The sequence below is a fragment of the Hypanus sabinus genome, chromosome 7 (genome assembly GCF_030144855.1).
Source record: "Hypanus sabinus isolate sHypSab1 chromosome 7, sHypSab1.hap1, whole genome shotgun sequence".
Taxonomy (NCBI): domain Eukaryota; kingdom Metazoa; phylum Chordata; class Chondrichthyes; order Myliobatiformes; family Dasyatidae; genus Hypanus; species Hypanus sabinus.
This window is the reverse complement of record NC_082712.1, coordinates 107,839,342-107,857,562: the sequence shown is the minus strand read 5'-3', so window position 1 is coordinate 107,857,562 and position 18,221 is coordinate 107,839,342. Positions and strand designations below refer to the sequence as shown.

Genomic DNA, 18,221 nt, shown 5'->3' with positions numbered 1-18,221 from the left:
GGATTTATGAGGCAGTTATTGCATCCCACTCTTCAACATGGCAAGTGGAATGTCTGTCTCCCCACCAGCAACTGGAGATTCACTGTGTTTTTGATGTGCAAAACACATGGTCCAAATGCAACCAAAACTAGCTCAGAGAAAAAGGCTACTGAACCCTCATCTTAAACTAGCAGAAAGCTCAGCTAGAAAATCACCGGGTTTATACTTTGAAATCCCAATAATAGATCAAGATTCAATGAGTCTCAATCTCCAACTTTCTTACCTTATATGATTTCTTATCTGCATCAGCACAGACCCATACACCAGGTCTCACTCAACATTAACAAGGCATCTCAAAGAGAAAACCAGAAAACTGCTCTGTAGCAGGTAAGTCAAACTCCAAACTCCAACAGGAAGTAACCTGTGATGATAAAGCCTTGATGTGCCACCTCAAAACTTAATACCATTTAGGAACTTCAGCACTCCATTGTGCAATGTGACTGCAACTGGTGAAGCAGCTCAGAACTCCAGAAAACTTCCCCACACAGCACAAATTGGAACAACAACACTTCACTTCAAATCCAATCTGCCACTAAGTAACATTTTAACAGGTACTTGAAATTTTTTTTAAAAATTGGAGAAATTAATAAAGTCATTATGACCAACATGCTGATTTCAGCAATCCATGAGACACTGCATGAGAGTTGATGATTGAATTCCTCCAAATACACAAAACATGCTGGAGGAATTCAGCAGGCCAGGCAGCATCTACAGAAAAGAGTATAGTCAACAGTTCAGGCCCAGACCCTTCAGTAGGACTGAAGAAAAATAAATAAGTGTGGGGTTGGGAGGAGATGAAGAAACACAAGATAGTAGGTGAAACTGGGAGGGGGTAGGGGGTGAAGTAAAGAACTGGGCACTTGATTGGTGAAAGAGATACAGGGCTGGAGAAGGGGGAATCTAATAGGAGAGGACAGAAGACCGTGAAAGAAAGAAAAGTGGGAGGAGGACTAGAGAGAGGCGATGGGCAGGAAAGGAGATAAAGTGAGAGAGGGAAAAACGAGATGAGGAACGGTGAAGGGAGTTGGGGCCATTACCGGAAGTTTGAGAGATCGACATTAGGTTGGAGGCTACCCAGACAGAATATAAGGTGTTGCACTTCCAACCTGAGAGTCACCTCATTGCGACTGTCGAGGAGGCCATGGATGGACATGTCGGAATAGAAATGGGAAGTTCTTCTCTCTCTCTCTCCCCCCCCCCCCCCCTCTCTCTCTCTCACTCTTCCCCCCCCTCTCTCTCTCTCCCCCTCCCTCCCTTTCTCCCTCCCTCCCTCCTTGTTCTTTCCTGAGTGATAAGACACCTTCACAAACAAAATTACAGCAAATTATTTATGGGCTTCAACAGACTAAATTCAAACTAATCACTGCATCTTTGAAGGATTGAGTTATCATCTTAAAGAAAGTTCTTTCAGTTATATATGCATAAATCTCTCAGGCATTAAAGAAAGGAATCTAATTTTTAGATTAGGATGAGCTGTGATTCATTTGATGGCCCTTTTCCTTCTAAGGAAAACTGTGCTGAGTCCAAGTCTTTTCTGAAGACTTCAGCGTAAAGATCTAGTTGACAGTGCAGGGTAGGGCAGTGGGAATGGTGTATTTTAAGAAGGCTGTCTTTTCATGGAAAATGTCAGTTGGGTAGTGTTCTCCCCCCACCTCCAAAGGAGCAGGAGATTTTACTCTGCCCTTTCCAATTATGGAAGTTCTCCATATTGGATTACTATTGCATGTTGGACTTTATTTGTCTGTTTGGTTACTGTTTTCTACATGACTGTTGTCACTTTGAAATACTTTAGCATCTGCTGGTACCTGCAAAATCTTTGCTAAGCCCTGAAAGTTTGTGAAAGGTGCTATTGGAAAGCAAACTTGTTCTTTTTTTCACATGCTGAAATGAGATTGAGGTGTTTGTGTGGCTGATTTATAGATTAACATTCATGTGATGGAGTTCTTGGTGCTCTCTGCCAGTTGAGGTTGATATGGGGGTGAGGTTCAGGGCATAACATTAGGGTTGGTGGGTTGTGTAGGGGGTGCCTTGATCCCCCTGCTGGCTGGTGAGAGGTGCAATCCAACATTAATAGCCAGATTGTGGTAAGGATACTGGTGGGTGGGGTTTATGTAGAACAGCACAGGAATAGGCTTTTTAGCATATGGTGTCTGTGTTGACCATAACACCACATTAAACTAATTGGCATATGTCTCCACATAATCCTTATCCCTCCATCTGCATTCTCTCTACAGCCTTCACATTCTTCCAGAAATGAATGCAATACTCCAGATGCAGTCTAGCTAGAACTTTATAAACCTGTAACATCTTTCCAGCTTTTGAACGCAGTTCCTTAACGAATAGAGACAAACTTGCTATCTACTTTCTTTATGACCCTATCAACCTGTGCAACTACTTTCAGAGAGCTATAGACTGAGACCCCAAGATCCCTCTGTACATCACTGTCAAGGATTTTATCATTAAAGTGCTGCCTCTTTTCATTTGGTCTCCTAAAGTGCAATACGTAATATTTGGTTGGGTTAAATCTATCTGCCATTCCTCCACCCATACCTGCACGTGAGCTATGTCCTTTGCTAGTCATCTACACTGTCCACAGTGCCACCAATCTTTGAATCATCTGCAAACTTAGTAATCTATTCATCTATATTTTTATTTGGGTTATTTAAATATATGTATGTATATGTGTGTATATGTACATACAGAGGTCCTAGTATGGATACCTGCAGAACACCATTAGTATCAGATCTGCAGTCAGAATAAGTCCTGTCAGCCACTACCCTCTGTCTTCTATGGACAAGTAAATTCTGAATCCAAGTTTTCCAAGTCACTTTGGATCCCGTACATCTCCTTTGCATCATCATACATCTCATCTTCCAGATGAGCTTTCCATGAGGGACCTTATGAAAGCATAGACCCGTAAGGTAAGACTAGTTCCTGATGTGTGTAACATCCTTATTGCTGTGCCTGAGACTTGATAGATCCCAAGGATCTGACTAACAGTGGGGTGAGTTATCGAGTCACAGCACTTGGTGAAGGATGTGCGGTAAAGCAGTGTAGTAACATCACAGGGTATCCTAGCCCCACTCCAATGACCTCTCCATAGATTCTTTGAAAATGCTGGCATCCAATTTTGTGTCTGTTGCCTCTTCTTGACTCCAAGCAGAGTTGGAATCAACACCTTGGTTGGACAGAATGATGCACACATTGCATATTCCTTGTCATCATGATCTTAAGGGGTGGAATGATCATGGAATGGCTGAGAGGGTTGAACTGTTTATGCCTGGATGCCATGGGAAATCAGGACACCACCTTCTTTTGTTTCCAGTGTCACAGCCCTTCCCTGCCACCCACACTAAATCCTGTCTGAGCTTTCACTTGCAGTGCAGTTGCAGAACTGGCCTGACCAGGTTCTTTTCTCACCCTGAGAACTAAATCATACCTCTCGTCTCTTCCAGTAGTGATCAGAGCTTGAAGTGTAGCGGGTGTGTTAGACCAGCTATGGGGTGTAAAGAAAGGCTCACCGAGTGGTGGTTTTGGAGCATTTGGGGAAAATACATGATTGCGTTTGGAAGTGGAGGGGCAAAGTGGTAGTAGAGTGAATGAGGGAGCAAAGTTAAGGAATGACAGAGATAGGAGATTAAGAGGCCAGGAAGCGGAGAGAGAAGAAGAATGGGCAGAATGAGCACGAGGCAGAATAGGTGTGGTGGGGGAGGAGTGTTGTGAATGTGGGCAATAGTGGAGGGGGAAGTGAGAGTCAACTATGGGGTTAGTGGTTCAGAAGGCAGCTAGCTGAGGGATTGGGAAGGAAGTATAAATGAAGATTATTTACGACTATCATTATAGTATAGTATTTTGTCATTATAGCCCCACCCCTATTAACAGCCCACATTATTCAGCACAACAGTTTTTTATGTCTGATTTCAAATATCCTTTTGGTTTTATAATTGATACTGCCATGCTGTGAAGTCTCATCATTGTCCAGGTCACAATACATTTCTTCCAACATGCCCCATTCCATTTGTCGCCTCTAGTTTGGTATTTCTACACTGGTGCTCTAATTTCTCTGTGCATTTATACAACAATAAATTAAGTCGTCACTGAAGGCTAACTGCATTGTCAGTGTTGTTGGTTTGTTTAGCAGGGTACCATGGTGTTGATTTTGCTGAAGGGGAAGGGAGTTGCCTGAGAGTGCTGTAGGAAATATCCTATCACAGTATCTTTCTGATGCTTACTATTATTAACTGATATTAATATTTAATTGTTCCTGTGCCTGCCAAATGAATTATTAAGTATTCAATAATTTAAAATGCTGGGATAGGGCTGTACTCTGATGGGGAGAAGGGGTCACAACACATTACATGGTGAATTCTGAGCTTGTACTGAGCCGAGGACAGACAACTTGGTAGGTTAGTACAGGTGTTAATTAAAAGCAAAACGGAACAATATATCTCAGTGTTTCAGGCAACATTTGTAGAGGGAAATGGGCATTCAATGTTTTGGGGTGAGACCTTTCATCTGGACTGAGAGTAGAGATGAGGGAAAGGGATGAGACAAGAGGTAGCAAGTGATAGGTGAATTCAGGTGAGGAAGGGAGAGAGAGGGGGGGAAGGGAGAGAGAGGGGGGGGAAGGGAGAGAGAGGGGGGGAAGGGAGAGAGAGGGGGGGAAGGGAGAGAGAGGGGGGGAAGGGAGAGAGAGGGGGGGAAGGGAGAGAGAGGGGGGGAAGGGAGAGAGAGGGGGGGGAAGGGAGAGAGAGGGGGGGAAGGGAGAGAGAGGGGGGGAAGGGAGAGAGAGGGGGGGAAGGGAGAGAGAGGGGGGGAAGGGAGAGAGAGGGGGGGAAGGGAGAGAGAGGGGGGGAAGGGAGAGAGAGGGGGGGAAGGGAGAGAGAGGGGGGGGAAGGGAGAGAGAGGGGGGGAAGGGAGAGAGAGGGGGGGAAGGGAGAGAGAGGGGGGGAAGGGAGAGAGAGGGGGGGAAGGGAGAGAGAGGGGGGGAAGGGAGAGAGAGGGGGGGAAGGGAGAGAGAGGGGGGGAAGGGAGAGAGAGGGGGGGAAGGGAGAGAGAGGGGGGGAAGGAGAGAGAGGGGGGAAGGGAGAGAGAGGGGGGAAGGGAGAGAGGGGGGAAGGGAGAGAGAGGGGGGAAGGAGAGAGAGGGGGGGAAGGGAGAGAGAGGGGGGGAAGGGAGAGAGAGGGGGGGAAGGGAGAGAGAGGGGGGGAAGGGAGAGAGAGGGGGGGAAGGGAGAGAGAGAGAGAGAGAGACTGCGACAATGATTCCATCAGAAAACAAACCATTACAACGTTAGAAAATATTTTTTTACAAGAATACGCCATTCACCCCAACAAAGCTTGCCAAATTCCTATTCATATAGTATGTTGAAATAACTATAGAGTTTAGGTTTAAAAGTCTCTAAGGTACAACTCTCAACTACACAACTAGGTACTTTGTTCCATGTGTCCACAACTCACTATGTCAAGAGCAAACACAAGGAAATCTGCAGATGCTGGAAATTGAAGTAACACACACAAAATGCTGATGGAAGAAGCACTGTCGACGTTTCAGATCAAGATCCTTCATCAGAACTAACTGAAAGGGAAGATAGTAAGAGATTTGAAACTAGGAGGGGGAGGGGGAAATGTGAAATGATAGGGGGTGGGGTGAAGCTAAGAGCTGGAAAGGTGACTGGCAAAAGGGATACAGAGCCGAAGAAGGGAAAGGATCATGGGATGGGAGGCCTGGGGAGAAAGAAAGGAGGAGGGGAGCACCAGAGGGAGAACAGGCAGTGTGATGGGCAGAGAGAGAAAAAATAGGGGAGGGGGAAAAAAACTAAATATATCAGGGATGGGGTAAGAAGGGGAGAAGGGGCATTAACAGAAGTTAGAGAAGTCAATGTTCATGCCATCAGGTTGGAGGCTACCCAGACGATATATAAGGTGTTGTTCCTCCAACCTGTGTGTGCAACACTTCACCTGTGAGTCAACTGATGTGGTATACTGCATCTGGTGCTCCCGGTGCGGCCTTTTATATACTGGTGAGACCCGACGCAGACTGGGAGACCATTTTGCTGACTGTCCATCTGGCGGACAGACTACGCTCTGTCCGCCAGAGAAAGCAGGATCTCCCAGTGGCCACACATTTTAATTCCACGTCCCATTCTGATATGTCTATCCATGGCCTCCTCTACTGTCAAGCTGAAGCCACACTCGCTGCCTGGCCTGCTGTGTTCCACCAGCATTTTATGTGTGTTGATTCTATTAGCCTTCCTAATTACTTCTGTACATTGTCTGGATGATGATAGCGATGAGCCTACCAGGACACCCAAATCCTTCTCATACAGCGTACCTTCTAACTCAAGATCCCCCATTACATATCTGATATTTCTACTTCCGATAGGTAATACTTCACATTTACTTACATTAAATTTCATCTGTCATTCTCTGCCCACATCTGGATTTTGTTACAATCTAACTGCCCTCCCCTAATTTTGTGTCATCGGCAAACAATCATTCAATAACTTAATGAATTCACTTTCCTGTAATCTATTAGTCACTGGGTTCTCCCACTCAATATTTGGGAAATTAAAATCTCCCATAACTATAACATCACCCTCAGAACTTGCTTTTCTAATAATCTGATAGAGTTGTTTATTAAAATCACTATTAGCATTAGGGGTCTATAACATTCACCCAACATTATTCCTTTATCCTTATAGCTTTTAATTCTCACCCAAATATCTTCACTAAGTCTCAAATCATCTCTTATCATGAACAGCCTTGCGATCCCCCTTTACAATCTTACCTATCTTTCCTAAGTATATCCTTTAACATTATTTTCATCATCATCCTTCGCGGTCAGCCTGGTCTCAGTTATTGCTATTACATCATACTTATAAACACTTGCATATAACTCCAGCTTGTTTATTTTATTTTTAATACTTCTTGCATGTTTACAGGCCATCCTTCATCTATTACTGATGTTTTGCATCCTACTCCAACCCATTTTTATATTTTTGAAGCCTATAATTGGTTTATGTCCTAATATGTTATTCTCCACTAAGGTGTTTAAACAGCTGAGCTGTCCTGTTCTAAGTTCCCTTTCCCCCCATTCCCTAGTTTAAACAGACCTCATCTAACTGAAGCACACGCCTGTCTAGTACATTAGTGCCCCTCCGTTTCAAGTGCAAGATGTCCTGGCAGTACAGGTTCCATCTGCCCCAAAAGAAACCCAATGTCCCATAAACTTATGACCCCTCAAACCTACACCAAGATTTAAGCCACATGTTATATCTTCTAATGTCCTTCATCTTACCTGGACTGACAGTGGCAATGGAAAAATTCTGAGAAGACCACCTTGTCAGTTCTGTCCCCAAGCTTCCCACCCAACTCTTTAAATCTGCCTTGCAGAACTGACAGCCTGCCCTTAACCATGTCGTTTGATCCGATGTGGACAATGACTACTAGATCCAGCCCAGTTCTGACCAGGATCTTATCTATTCATCCAGAGAGGTCTCCTACTTGTGCTCCTTATGAGCAACACACCATACGAGACTCCTTGTCAGTACACACCTCATTCTCAACCCCCCTCCCCCCAATAACTGAGTCCACTACTATCACTACTTCCTTTTTATGGTTTAGGTTTAGGATCAGAGATGGCCCTGTTGGTCTTGGTCCTGAGGTTTTGATCCAAGTAGGATAAAAATGGCAAAAGTGAAGAAAAAAAATCAATAGATACAGGAAATAATCTATAGCAAGTCACACAAATATGGCCAAAATCAATGCTTGAATTCCAATTGGTGTAGTGGTGGAAAGAAATTTTTGCTGGTAAAATAGACATTTGAAGAAACCCTTCTACAATTTTTCTGCCAAGACCTTTCAGGTACTTACCAGACTTCCATTTCTCAAACATGAAAAATGCCTGGAGAATCAAGATATCACAATAACACATACTTCTCAACCAGCCAACAAGACCATTACAGTAACATCCCAAACTGATATCAGAGACTCACTTCTGGCAATGTGCCTTATCACTGCTCTTAAACTATCACACACCATGTTACATAGATGGCCCTAACACCTCTGAATCAGGCTAAGGGTAGTCAGACCTATCATTCAGCATCACCCTTCAGACATTCTCCTTGTTTACCCAACATCCTCTGCTCTCCAACAGAAGCATTTTCAAATGTCTCAGCAGTTCTGAAGGATCATTGAACTAAATTATGAACTGTTGCTCTCCCCACAAATGCCTTATGACCTGCTGTCTCCAGCATTACCTGTTTTTACTCATAGTAGTGTTCGCTTTTTGATTTTTATTAATTTCAGTTTCACTCAGACTCTTTAACACTCAGTCAAATGTCATATATTTTACAATAACAGTTGGTTTCACCCCAGCTCTACAGTTCAGATCCCTGGTCTATCTTTAGCCCAAGGCTATGACAAAACAGGGAGCCAAGCATCCCTGACAAAATCCAAAGTGGATATCATGAAGATTATTGATGGTTTATAATGGCTAAATAACCTACCAACCAAGACATCCTGGGAATGTGGGAGAAAACCTACATGGTCACAGGAAGAATGCACAAACTCCACACCAGGGAGCAAACAGGACCCAACATGGGCCAATAGCAAAGACTCCACTGTGCTGTCCATTACTTTTGACGTTGCATCCATTATTCTGTGTATGTGGGCACTATGAACTGAGGTTCTACCTGTTCTTGGCATTGCAAGTAGGCTTGGACTCTCGACTGTGGAATGCCCCCGTCAGCTGGATGTTGCTCTACTACCTGTCCTTTATGGAAGAGTTCTTCCAAGTAAACATCTTGGACCTTAAGTCCATCAGGCCATGGTTAATGCAGAACATACTGTAGATGCTGCAGGACAGTGACACTATGGATTCTATGGACTTCTTCCCTGAGCAGACAGCAAAATGCCTCATCGCCAGATCTGACTGACAAACACCAAGACTAGTTGGCAGTGAGGGAAGTCTACCTGTCAGAACATTACTGTACAGGCAACATATCAGCTCAGTATGCAGCTGCAGTCTCCCACTTCTTTGCAGACTATGGATTTGCTAAAAGGATGTGGAAAAGCATGTCTGGTTCATCCTTAGTTTAATTTTACAAACTCCCCCTCCTCCATCACCGAATACCAAGGTGACTTACAGACGAATAACTTAAGGTGAGGAAGATTCCTAAAAGACTTTCATCTTTCATGATCTCAGATCCAGGGTTTTACAACCAGGTCAGTAACTTTAAAGTGCAGTCACCGCTTGCATTACCACAAAATTTTTCCAGGAGTCAAAACAACCATTTTGGCCTTCTGAAGCTCCCAGTACGGTGTACCTGATGGGATTATTCATCATTAACTGCAGTCACAGATGTCACAATACAGGTTGCCAAAAGTACACGAGCAACATAATTACTGCACTCCAGACTTCAACAGTCTTTCTGATCTGTTGCAATTATGTGCTCACATACAATTATGAAAGCAACAACTCTTTGCTTTTAATAAGATGCCTAGTCCAGGCCTGTCACTAACTAAAGGACATACCAAGTTTATTTCATGCAGCCACTTTTTTTTAAACTATTAACAGATGTCATTTTGTTTTGTCTCCATACATCTCCATCAACACATTTCAGATGCTCCTCTGATGATTGTAAACAAACCTGAAAATGTTGCACTTAGATATATGCAAATAAAAGACTAAGCACCATTTCCCAAGAATCTTCACAGGAGGAATGACCAAAGGGCTGCGTTGTAATTCTCCAGTCTTCACCAGTCATTCTGGTTGCTTGGTACAACACTAAGACAGTGCTACATTGCAGCTATGAATTATTTCTATCAGTGATTATTGATAACTCCAGTAACAAACATGCATACTCCTTTAATACTATAACTACACTAAATGTTAGGCCTAGAGGTAGAAACAGAGGGACCTTGGTTTACATACAAAGATTCTTGAAGTTGGCAGAACAGGTAGATGATATGAATACAAACTAAAATTTATCACATATACATTGAAATATCATTTTGCAGCCTTCGAACTCAGAGCAGAGGCTTAGTCTTGGACTCCAGCCTGTCCTCCAGTTCCTCCACATCCTTATCCCTAAATCCCAACTGCCCTCTGAACCCAAAACATCCCTACGAACCTAAAAAAAAATTTTAAAAAGTCGTAACCTCAATAGAGACTGCAGCTCGGCACCATCATGAAACTCCTAATTATGAGATACAACATATCCCTGGAAAAGTTGGGAATAGAAAAAGCAGATACTAGAAACCAGTACAGATAGATATGTAATGGTTCCTCAAGCTTGTCATAGTCGGGGGATGTACTAGTGGTAAGCTCTCACTACTTATTAAATGCTTCCAATGACGTGCGTTCCCAAATAGCCTCTGACAAGGCCAGCTCCTACTAAGCATGGCAGAACCATTTCAATTGACAGAAGAGGCAAAAGTAGGTTACTGGTGCCTTAAAACAAGTTGCTTCAGGCAGATGGGCTCATCAGCTGCAGATGGCAGCTCATCCAGAAGGTAAACTCTGATCTCAAACCTCTGCCGCCTTACAACTATACCTACTCATGGGAAAGGTTTCAGGAGTAAATCCAGAGGAAAAATCTGGAACTGGAATTCCTGAGGAAATTCCATGTTAAGTTCAACGCTGACTGGTTTTGGTTTTATATTGCTATATTTCTACACTATTCTTGGTTGGTGCGACTGTAACAAAACCCAATTTCCCTCGGGATCAATAAAGTATGTCTGTCTGTCTGAACTCCTGTGACACTGCTGGTGCCAAACTGTATGCCTCTGCTGTTCCTCTGGATTCATCAGCTATGTGGATAGAGGGAGCCTTCTGTATGGGCAACAGTTTGTTCTCCATATTGTACTGCCACGGCCTGCATAGACAGCTAAGATGCAACATCCACAGCTGACCCTGATCAATGGAAGGCCGAGCTACGTGATATGCAGAATGGACATAGTGGCTGTTGGCCTTGTTTCAGCACCTTTTGACCCAACAATTGTTGGGCAACAAAGCTACCAAAAATGAGGGTCTCAGCTCTTTTCACATTACTATGATTTCTGTGAAATAGATGCCTGTGAGCTACCCTATAAATGAAGCACTGCATGAGCACACACCTACTTACTCCCACCTGGCCTGAAAGAGTCTACAATATCCCCTACAGTCTTCCCATTCCATGGATAGTCAGCCCAACAGGTTCATGCCAACAAAGACTCCCATCTAAGCTAACAACATTTGCTCACATTTGGCCCTTATGTCTTTACCATATACTTATCAAAGTACCATTTAACTGTTGTTAATGTACCTGCCTCAACTACTAACCCAGCAGCTCATTCCATATATGGACCACCCTCTGGGTTAAAATGTTGCTCCTCAAGTTCCTTTTCAATCTCTCCCCTTCACCTCAAACCTATGTGCTCACGTCCTTGACTGACCAGCCCTGGGGGAAAGATAGAGTGTATTCACCCATCAATGTCTTAAGTGAATTTATACACTTCTCTTACACTTCAGGGAATAAACTTGCAGTCTGATTGGCCTCTCTCTATAATCCCAGTGACATCCTTGTAAATCTCCTCTGCACCCTTCCCATTAATAGAACATGATATCCTAAATGTGACCACATCAACATCCTGTACAAAGATGCCTTCAAATTATGCAAGCAGATTCGACCATGGGTTCAATCAGGTAGAGCTTTTTCAGCTTTGGTGGCCTGTCATGTGTGATCTTGCAACACCCATAAAGGAGCCACAGCGGAATAGCTGCATTCTAGCAACTACTTTATTACCAGATAGACATTTGATTCTGTGTTTAGTGTTTGTGTCACTCAGTTGGCAGCGCTCTTGCTTAAATGAGATTCTTGTGAAATCAAGCCCTACTCCACCACTTTCAGCATAAAAATTTCAGAATGGGATCCCAGTGTGAATGTAAACAAGTGAACAATGCTTCCCTCTCACAAGCATATGAAAAGCCTCACAATATTTGTAAACAGAACAGAGAGGTTATTCCTATATGATAGCCAGTATCTATCCCTCAACCAACATAAAAAATGGATTATCTGCTCATTATCACATTGCTGGTAGTGTATAAATTGACTGCTATATTCCTGCTGTACAACACTGACAACAGCAAAAGTACTTCTTTTGCAAGAAATACAAGTGATCTTTCTTCAGAATCAGGTTTATTATTACTGACCTGGGTTGAGAAATTTGTTTCTAGTGACAGTAGTACACTGAAAGACAAAAAATAGTGCAAAAGAGGACTAGTGAGGAATGTTCATGGACCATTTAGAAATCAAATGGCAGAGGGGAAAAAGCTGTTACTAAAACTGTGTGTGAATCTTCAGACTCCTGTACTCCTCTCTGAAGGTAGTAACGAGAAGAAGGCACGTCCTAGATGGTAGGAGTCCTTGAAGATGGATTCAGCCTTGAGGCACTGCCTTTTGAATAGGTCCCCAACAGTATGGATAGCTGTGCCCATGATGTTTCTTTAGCTTCCTTTAGCTTTTCTTGCCAGCATTCTTTGAGCAAGGATACAGTCAAACACTGCACCCTAGCATGGGTCTGAACCCACCCTTAACACCTTTGTGTAGACCTGCCTCACCAAAAAAGGCAAATTGTTGAGCAGCTGAGGTACAAAAATGACTCAGAGACCATTCAGTGCAGAACTTCTTCCCAACTTACTGTCACAATTTTCACTATATACAATTTACTACCTTCCAATACTATGCCAACAGCCTTTTATCAACATGAATCTGCCCTGCATATTACCAGGACACTATTCACAAAAAAAAAATCTAGTAGTTAGTTTAATTCTGGTTTACAGTATGACCTCAGCTATAATATCTCACACTACCAGCAAAGGACAGGCTATCTGCCCTATCTGTATCACTGCTCTGGATGAACACAGCAGACTATCACTCTGCACTGGCACTTACTTCTCACGGATGGCTCATTCCCATCTATCAACTGTAAAACGTATACATACCATTAAACCAAACATTGATCATAACACTACAAATGCAAATTCGTCACTAAGTAACTGAATCGCAAGTCATACACTAGCTTGCTACAGATGGAAACACCAGATCCATAATCTAGGACAAAATCACTAGTCATCTATCAAGGGAACAGTCTAATCTGCAGAGCACATGGTTTACCTTGTAAAACGCAAAAAATGGTATTCCTGCACTCACACTTGGTAGAAGGGAGGTGGGAATAAGCGGTAGCACTGAAATACAGAGGGTATCAGAGAATTCAAGAGCCACCTCTCGTTTAGAAAAGAATGAAGTTGGATTATATGTCTTGTACATAATCGTCATCAATGTATCTTTTAATGTTCCACCTTCACATATTCAACACATGATTATCCTCCACGCAACTGCAGAGGCCATCTGCAGAAAGGCAGAAAATGGCACAAGGACAAATTACTTGCACCTACACAGTAGATTCAGCACTGCAAAATGATCCATTGTACCCGAAGCACAACATGCACTGGTGGAAAGCTCTTCACCAGGCCCAGATCCATCCACTTAGCCGCAAGTCACCACAAAATTGATAGGTAGGTTTTGCAGATTCCTTCATGTGACCTCCATTAACAGAGCTACCGAACCACTGACAATTAGCGCTTGATGTAAAGGAACAGGGACGGGAATGTCAATGGTGAGGACAAAAAACAATGATGTCAAAACAAAAATAGGTCAGCCGCTACCAGAACAAGAGCGATTGATATGAAGCAGATAGGGCGACTGCCTCCACAGGATCTGCCTTTAAACCTCCGCCTGTATAAGGGGCACGGGATGCGACACCAACGCTCAGGGTGGCGAGAGCACCGGGCCCGGCCCTTCTGCAGAGACCCACCCCAACCCCTCTCCGCAAGAACCCCGCCGCAGCCACCGTCGACCGAGGTATGTCACCCGCGCTCCCGGGGCCAGTGGAAGTTCCGGCCATACAGCAGCCTTGGCAGGAGGGCCCCCATTCCCACACGCCCCCATCTCACTCACCCGTCCCTCCAGACCACTGTCCTCCGCAACCACAGCTTCCGTGATGATTCCCAACGCGCCTGCGCAAGACCTCCTCCTTTCCCGATTACGCCGCCCTAGCTCGTAGTCGTGCGCGTGCGTTGCGCGCCCCTAAACCCAGCCGGGATCGTGCGCGTGCGTTGCGCGCCCCTAAACCCAGCCGGGATCGTGCGCGTCGCCCCAGCAACCGTCGAGACTAAGGCCGGGCTCTTTTATAGTCGGCTTAATGTTACTGACTGCTTAATTCTCTTAATCCTCCATGTCCACTCGTCTTCAGCTTGGATGCAAGCAATCACTGTGGATGCCCTTAGATTTAGACCAGTTTGAGGTTATATTCACCAAGGTGCAGTTGTGGAAATTGCAGTAAGGCAGTTGTCGTCAAGTGAGACCGCTGGAGTCACCTTTGCTTACTACAGACGAAATAGGCTGGGTTGACTGCGGCAGAGTACAGTATACTCAGGTCAAATGAGTGAGAGTTTCCCAGAAAGTTCTTCCTAAAACATAGTGCCCCTTTACGCAATAGGGGGTGCCGGAGAAAGACGAGGTAATAGAAGGATTTGAAACATACCCAACAACTTAGGCTCTATTGTTCTTACTAACTTCAAAACATCTTTCCACTTGGAAGACACCTCTGTTGTGAAAGGCAATTGATATCATGGCCTGGTATGGAAACACCAATGCCCAAGACAGGGAAAGCTCAGAAAAATTAGTGGATACAGCTTAATCCATCACTGGAAAAGCCCTCCCCATCTTTAAGCACCCATAACAAAGCAGCATCCATCATCAAGACGCCCACTATTCTCATTGCTGCCATCTGGAAAGGGGTACAGGAGCCTTATGTTTCACACCACCAGGTTCAGAAACAGTTATTATCCTTTAACAATCAGGCTCCTGAACCAGTGTGGATAACTTCACTCACCTCAACACTGAACTGATTCCACAACCTATGGACTCACTTTTGAAGACTCTAAACACATGTTCTTCATACTATCTATCTATTATCTATGTATTGTGCTTTTGCTCATTTATTTATTTGAGGAGTCCCTGGATGGCGAAAGGTTTGTGGCTGTCTGGTACAGTGCCATATGATGGGGAGTGTTTGGTTGGAGTGGAAGAGAGAACAAAGGGAGAAACCATTCAAAATGCAGAGAGGAGGGGGGAGAGGAAGATATGTGTGCATGAGAGCGGTGGATCTTGTTGGAGCTGGTGGAAATTGGAAAGAATGATCAGTTGAATGTAGCAGCAGGTGGGGTGGAAAGTATTTGCACCGATCAGGAGGAAAAGAGATGAGAGAAATGGACTAGATGTAGACTTCGTTCATAGTATTGAAGGGAAGTCATGTTCAGGAAGAAGGGAGACATCTCAGAAGCATCTGTAATAGAATGTCTCATCAGAGAAAATGCAATACAGTAGGAAATGGGAGAATGGAATGATGTCCTTATTAGAGACAGAACAGGAAGAAGTATAGTCACAAAAACTGTGGGAGTCCCTACTGGGCATTTTGATGGTCATTTCAGGCTTGGGATCCCAAAGAGGTTGTTTTCTATGTTATGTTTAAAATCATTAATGTTTTGCTAAGAGATTCAATTGCACATCTAGCAATTGGTAATCAGAATAAGATACCAACAGTTTCCATATATAATCCATTCAGTATTAGCATGTGACATCAGTCCTCAGCACAGCCAACAAATGCATACAGAGCTATAATGGGATCCTTATCTCCTCCAGCTAAACTCTCCATTGAATTAGAATGACATTCCTGTCTTCTGTGTATCCAGACATTACAAGGAGTTTTAGAATATGACCTCATTGATTGTACTGTATATTCATCCCCCACAGCCCTTGGGTATGACCACAATCCACTGGAGTATATTAGAATCCCATTGCTTAAAGAAACAGGAATCCAGAAGCTAATATAATAACACTATTTTTCCCACCTAAACTTCATGAAGATATACATTGTTTTACTTTTGCACAAAATATATGAGGAACTGAATCCAATGTAAATCCAAACATTGTGCAAAGTTGAAATGGGACCCAGTCCTCTAACCAACCACAGCACAGAGGCGAAGGATTCATTTCCTCAGAAAAAATAACCAAAGGTGGAGCTCACTTCTCAGTACATTCAAACACAGGAAAGGTAAGTTCCTGTTAGAAGGAAAGACAGGGATGGAAAGATAAGAAAACCTTGGATATCCAGAAAGGTGATGAATTTAGTCAAGAAGAAAAAGAGGAAGTATGTAAAGCTTTAGAAGTTAGGATCAAATGAAGCACATGAGGAGTGTAAAGAAGCCAGAAAAAAACAAAAGAAGGGAATTAGGAAAGCCAGAAGGAACCATGAAAAGTCCTTGGCAAGTAGGATTAAGAAGACTCCCAAGATATTCTATACAAACATCAAGAGCAAGAGGATAACGAGGGAGACAGTGGGACCACAAGATTAAAAGGGAAATATTTGTTTGATGTGGGTGAGGTACTTAATGAGTACTTTACTTCAGTATTTACCAAGGAACGGGAATGGAGGACGAGGAGATCAGTGCTAAGAGTATAAATACTTTAGGGTGTTTAGAGATCAACAAGGAGGAACTGTTGTGCTGGGACCTCTGCTGTTTATGGTGCATATAAATGACAGATGAAAATGTACATGATGGGTTAGAAATTTGAGGATGACACCAAGACTGGTGGAATTGTGGATAGTGTAGAAGACTGGCAAAGAATACAACATGATATAAATCAGTTGTAAATATGGGCTGAAAAATGGCAGATGGAGTTTAACCCAGATAAATGTGAGGTATTGCACCCCACTAGGGCAAGATCCTTAACAGTGTTGCAGAGCAGAGAGATCTTGGGATCCAAGTTCATAGCTCCCTGAAAGTGGCTACGCAGGTCAATAATGTGGTTAAAAAGGCTTATGTAATGCTTGTTTTTATTAGTCTAAGTATTGAGTTCAAAAGTCAGGAGGTTATGTTGCAAATTTATAAAACTCTGGTTAGGCCCCATCTGAAGTATTGTGTACTGTTCTGGTTGCACCACTATAGGAAGGATGTTGATACTTTGGAGAGGGTGTAGAAGAGGTTTATCAGGAATCTCCTTGATTTAGCGGGCACGTGCTATCACGTGAGACTGGATAGACTTGGGTTGTTTTCTCTGGAGCATCAGAGGACTGAGAGGTTTACAAGATTATGACAGGCATAGATAGAGTGGACAGAGAGTATCTGTATCCTAGGGTTGAAATGTCTAATTCTAGAGGGTAGGCATTGAAGGTGAGGGGGGTAGATTCAAGGGGGATGTGAGGGGTACATTTTTTACTCAGAGAATTGTGGAAGTCTGGAATGCATTGCCTGATATGGTGGTGGAGGCAAATACATTAGAGGCTTTTAGGAGACATTTGGATAGGCACATAGATGTAAGGAAGATGGAAGGATATGGACATGGTGTAGGTTAGAGGGATTCATGTTAGGGTGTTTTTTATTTGCTTTTTAGCTGATTCGGAACAACATTGTGGGCCGGATGGCCTGTTCCTGTGTTGTACTGTACTGTTTTATTTCACACATTATATGTTGCCCTCTGTATCAGAATTAAAAATAATCGATATTTGAAGAGGATCACAGTAATTTGTACATACAACCAATGTAGTATAAATATTTTATTTATTTATTTATTTATTTAGAGATACATCACGGATTAGGCCCTTCCAGCCCTTCAAGCTGCGCCGCCCAGCAACCCCCAATTTAACCCTAGCCTAATCACGCAACAATTAACCTACATTCTGCATATCTCACCGCAGCACCCAATATTAGAATGGGATCTCATTCTCTGTAAATAATCATTGCTAATATCACTAGATTGGGACTGAAAAGCAAAAACGAAACAGCTACAAATGCTGGAAATCTAAAATAAAATGGGCTGCATCTCAGAATCAGGTTTATTATCACTGACGTTCTGGAACTTGTTTTGTTTCAGCAGTATGGTTCAAGAAATAATTAGTACAGTTACAAAAATAAGTCAATAGTATAAAAGAGGAATAGCAAGATAGTGTTCATGGGTTCATGGTCTGTTCAGAAATTTGATGGCAGAGGGGAGGAAGCTGTTTCCAAAATATTGGGTATAGGTTTTCAGTTACTAACCTCGTCCTTGATGTTAGCAATGTGAAGCGGGCATGTCC

The 18,221-nt window shown here is 43.3% G+C and overlaps 1 protein-coding gene across 5 annotated transcripts in view; it reads right to left on the bottom strand.

The window, feature by feature from the left end:
- Positions 1 to 14,115, bottom strand: part of madd (MAP-kinase activating death domain) — a 248,446-nt gene extending 234,331 nt beyond the window's left edge. For all 5 annotated transcript variants that reach the window (XM_059975345.1, XM_059975346.1, XM_059975347.1 and 2 more), the window contains exon 1: positions 14,042 to 14,115. The gene's annotated coding sequence lies outside the window, so the exon portion shown is untranslated. The remainder of the gene's footprint in view (positions 1 to 14,041) is intronic.
- Between the last annotated feature and the right edge of the window lie 4,106 nt (positions 14,116 to 18,221).